This window comes from Penaeus japonicus, unplaced genomic scaffold (genome assembly GCF_977035675.1).
Source record: "Penaeus japonicus unplaced genomic scaffold, GWHDUDI00000001_assembly GWHDUDI00000026, whole genome shotgun sequence".
Lineage (NCBI taxonomy): Eukaryota > Metazoa > Arthropoda > Malacostraca > Decapoda > Penaeidae > Penaeus > Penaeus japonicus.
The window spans coordinates 15,436,893-15,441,892 of NW_028234428.1; the positions used below are offsets into that span (position 1 = coordinate 15,436,893).

Sequence of the window (5,000 nt, forward strand, 5' to 3'; positions counted from 1 at the left end):
TTATTCCTCCTCCTCCTCCTCCTCCTCTCCCTCTTCCTACTCCCCCCATCCCTCTATCAGTCGTTATCTTTATAGTCTAATCCCCAAGCTAATGATAACAGCTTAGCCACAGCTTATCTGGATTATGAAATGCATTTTGTTCACAGATAACAGTTTATGAGTTATGAGTTCTTTTGTGGGTTCTTTTTATGAGTTCCTTTGAGAGTTTTTTTATGAGTTCTTTTGTGAGTTTTTTTATGAGTTCTCTTGTGAGTTCAGTTATGAGTTCTTTTGTGAGTTCTTTTTATGGGTTCTTTTGTGAGTTCTTTTGTGAGTTTTTTTTATGGGTTCTTTTGTGAGTTCAGTTATGAGTTCTTTTGTGAGTTCTTTTGTGAGTTCTTTTGTGAGTTCTCATGAGTTCTTTTGTGAGTTCTTTTTTTTTATGGTTCTTTGTGAGTTCAGTTATGATTCTTTGTGATTTCTTTTGTATTCTTTTGTGAGTTCTTTTGTGAGTTCTTTTGTGAGTTCTCATGAGTTCTTTTGTGAGTTTTTTTTATGGTTCTTTTGTGAGTTCTTTTGTGAGTTTTTTATGGGTTCTTTTGTGAGTTCAGTTATGAGTTCTTTTGTGAGTTCTTTTGTGAGTTCTTTTGTGAGTTCTCATGAGTTCTTTTGTGAGTTCTTTTGAGAGTTCTTTTGTGAGCTCTTTTATGAGTTCTTTTGTGAGTTCTTTTATGAGTTCTTTTGTGAGCTCTTTTATGAGTTCTTTTGTGAGTTCTTTTGAGAGTTCTTTTGTGAGCTCTTTTATGAGTTCTTTTGTGAGTTCTTTTGAGAGTTCTTTTGTGAGTTCTTTTATGAGTTCTTTTGTGAGTTCTTTTATGAGTTCTTTTGAGAGTTCTTTTGTGAGTTCTTTTATGAGTTCTTTTGTGAGTTCTTTTTACGAGTTCAGTTATGAGTTCTTTTGTGAGTTCTTTTATGAGTTCAGCTATCATCTTCACTCTTATCTTCAACAAAAATTATGATTCTGATGATAATAATGATGAAAAAACGTGTATGATAATTATAAAAAGGATAATCATAATAATTATGATAATAATGATGATAGTAATAATGATAATAGTAATATATATTAGTAATGCTAATGATTATAAAAACAGTAATAACAATGACGATGATAATGGCAGTAATGATAATAATGATGATGATAATGATAATGATGAAAATAATGATATAGATGATAATAATAACGATGATCTTTTTAATAATGATAATGATAATAATAGTATTAATAATAAGCGTAATAAGAATTAAGGTAATAGCAATAATAAAGGTAGTAATAACGATGATGATAATGATATTGTCAACAACTATATTGATTATAAAAGTAATCATATCAATAACAACAATAATAATAACAATAAAATGATCTCTCTTCATTATCCTTGTACACACACTCAATCGGCCATACTTATCTCTGGCACCTGTGGACGCCCACGAGTAGAATACATAATGCAGAATTATAGATTACATAAATTGATGATAAGCTTACAGTCATGCGCTAGGCTTATAGTCATGCAATAGGCTTATAGTCATGCAATAGGCTGATAGTCATGCAATAGGCTGATAGTCATGCAATAGGCTTATAGTCATAAAATTGGCTGATAGTCATGCAATAGGCTTATAGTCATGCAATAGGCTGATAGTCATGCAATAGACTTATAGTCATGCAATAGGCTGATAGTCATGCAATAGGCTGATAGTCATGCAATAGGCTGATAGTCATGCAATAGACTGATAGTCATGCAATAGGCTGATAGTCATGCAATAGGCTGATAGTCATGCAATAGACTTATAGTCATGCAATAGGCTGATAGTCATGCAATAGGCTTATAGTCATGCAATAGGCTGATAGTCATGCAATAGGCTGATAGTCATGCAATAGGCTTATAGTCATGCAATAGGCTGATAGTCATGCAATAGACTTATAGTCATGCAATAGGCTGATAGTCATGCAATAGGCTGATAGTCATGCAATAGGCTGATAGTCATGCAATAGGCTGATAGTCATGCAATAGGCTGATAGTCATGCAATAGGCTGATAGTCATGCAATAGGCATATAGTCATGCAATAGGCTGATAGTCATGCAATAGGCTTTTAGTCATGCAATAGGCTTATAGTCATGCAATAGGCTTATAGTCATGCAATAGGCATATAGTCATGCAATAGGCTTATAGTCATGCAATAGGCTTATAGTCATGCAATAGGCTTATAGTCATGCAATAGGCATATAGTCATGCAATAGGCTTATAGTCATGCAATAGTCATGCGAACCATTGTACCATGAAGCGGAAACGGAGGTGCGGCGTAAATGAATGTGTGTTGTGTTTGTTTGTTTGTTTTTTTTGTGAAAATTATAGGTTAGAGAAATAAGTAATGTTGTATAGTTTCATGGGTTTTTAATATATGGGTTAAGTTTTAATTCAAACAAAAGATAGGCATGTTTGATTAAGTTGCGTTCTGTCTTATCTTCTTTTTTAAATTATTTATTCATTTTACAACCTTTTTGTCGTCATGTTGCTCGCTTCTTATACTATGTTTACACTAGTTTTTTAGATCCTGTGGCAATCCGTAGTTGAAATCGTTTGTATTTACGTCCGTATATCTCACCATGCATCTTATTAAAAACAATGCCGATGCTGTAATCCTTTCAATTTCTGTGAATTTACCTTCGTCAACCCTCACCCAGACGAAGGGGGGCGTGGCGATCGTTCCAATAATATTTATTTCGTAAACAATGCGACTGGGGATGCGACAATCCGAAGGCGAGGGCGAAGACTCAGGAGCGAAAATTATTTGGGATACGGTTGTGATCACTCGATGATGCGATCTATTTAGGATCCATTGTTGTTGCGAAGTAACGGCGAAGGGAAGAAAGGTGTTTTAAAGGGTTGTTTATGTACCAATTTGAGGAGCTCTCTTTTCGATCCATTGTTGTTGTGAAGTAGGGGCGAAGGGGTAGCATCTTTCGAAAGGTGTTTTAGAGGGTTGTTTATGTATCATTTTGAGAGATTTGAAGTGTGGCCTTTTAATGATGGGGAAGATTAGAGCTATTTTCTTATTATTACTTCTTTTTTCCCTTTCTGAGTAGAGGAGATAATGTATTTGTAGCATCTAACGGTGCATTAATTGATTAGTTGGTTTGTCAGCAGGAAAGCGCTGAGAAGTTGATAAAGGATTGTGGGAAATTTGTTAAAATGTGGTAGACTTTTGTATTTCGAAGTTGAAATTTTGGGCGTAGGTGGAAGTCTGCGCTCTCTCAGTGATTTCTCGTTAGTACATTCATATCTAAGACATCTTTAAGTATTAAGTATATATTGCTTATTCTCGGAAGGAAAGCTGCCATGCATCTGATCGCTATGCAACAAAAGTGAATCCATTTTAAAACATGCTATTGTCGAACAGCCCACACAACTCAACCAGTTTCTTTCAAGAATTTACGTTAAATCATGTATATATTTCTATTTATTTTTTCCAAGTATAACAAAAAAAAAGTAAATATCATGATTTATCTTTCGGGGAAGTTTAATTATGGACAGGTAAGAATGCAATGACTAATCAGCCTTGAGGTGATTACGGTGGATATACATTCGCAACCTAGAATTACTTGCAACTAAAATAAGAATGCGTTATTGAGAGAGAGAGAGAGAGAGACTATAACAAGTTTACTGAGACATGTGATACAGAGAGATTGAGAGAGAGAGAGACAGAGACTATAGCAAGTTTACTGAGGCATGTGATACAGAGATATTGACAGTGAGTGAGAGGGAGGGAGAAAGAGAGAGAGAGAGAGAGAGAGAGAGAGAGAGAGAGAAACATTGACAGTGAGTGAGAGGGAGGGAGAAAGAGAGAGAGAGAGAAAAATAAAAATAAAAAGGACACACACCAATAAATAAAAGAAAAAAAAGGAATGACAAATGAGAGAAATAAAGAGAGCAAGCAGCTATTTCTCCACGCTACATCCAAACCTCCCGACAGAACATTGCTCCCCCGATAAGCTCATGGCAGGAAAAGATAAGTAAGTGGCAGCGAGCGCACTAACTCCCATGTGTGTGTCAACTCAGTGCCTCATAAACCGGAGTCCAGTGCGCGTCTCTTAACCGTGGGTGCGTTCCTTCCATATAACCAGTGACTTCTATATGCCTGGATAAGTGTATAACGTGTTGATGGGTCACTTGCTGTGTTTTTTGGGGGTGTTTCTGTTCACCTGATCACTTTGTGTTGATGGAAGTGTGGGTGGGAAGTGCATAGGAAATCCAGGTGACTGACTATGTTGATCACCAAACGAACCAACAAGTGTTTGATATGTTTGTTTGTAGTGCGACGCGGTTGTAACCATGGAGAGATATTGAACTCAATGATTTTTTTTTCTCTCTCTCTCGCTCGGAATATGTGTATTTGTTAAGTATGTTTTATTAGTATGGCTTTGGTGTTTCGTATGTTGTTTTATATACGCTTTGTCCATCATGTGACAGTTGGGACAGGAAGTAAGAGAGTCTGACAGTGCGGTTCTGTGGTCGTAACGCAACAGCTGACAGCATTTTAGAACGGAAATATGAAGTACCTATCTCGCCATCAATATTTTTTCCCCACATTTTTTCCCTTCTCTCCTAAAGAGAGTCACGCACACAGCAACAGTAAACACATTCTAATAACAAAATATATACAACCAGTCAACCGAATGTACCTCACAATGAGAACAAAACCGTCCTAATAGATATATATTATATATAAGAGATATCCAGGAATGTTCCAGTACAATAACTTCTAAGTGAGGGGTGACGACGGCGCTGCCTGCCAGACGTACGATAACCCCCAGCGCAAGTGTCCTGTGAAGCGAAATTTGCATACCGTCGCTAGAGCTTTGAGCTTTCGAGGATAAATTATGTTTATTTGATACGTGTTTTAGTGAAGGGGTCTAGCTCTTTCACAATCTATTATTTTATTATTATTATTTATTATTATT

General features: G+C 36.1%; 1 protein-coding gene across 4 annotated transcripts in view; it reads left to right on the forward strand.

Annotated features, from left to right (window-relative positions):
• The first annotated feature begins 3,992 nt into the window (after positions 1–3,992).
• The window catches only part of LOC122265417 (rhomboid-related protein 2), a 16,925-nt gene continuing 15,917 nt past the window's right edge, over positions 3,993–5,000 (forward strand). For 3 of the 4 annotated variants that reach the window (XM_043034749.2, XM_043034771.2, XM_043034778.2), the window contains exon 1: positions 3,993–4,140. The gene's annotated coding sequence lies outside the window, so the exon portion shown is untranslated. The remainder of the gene's footprint in view (positions 4,141–5,000) is intronic. The other variant, XM_043034757.2, reaches the window with a different exon arrangement.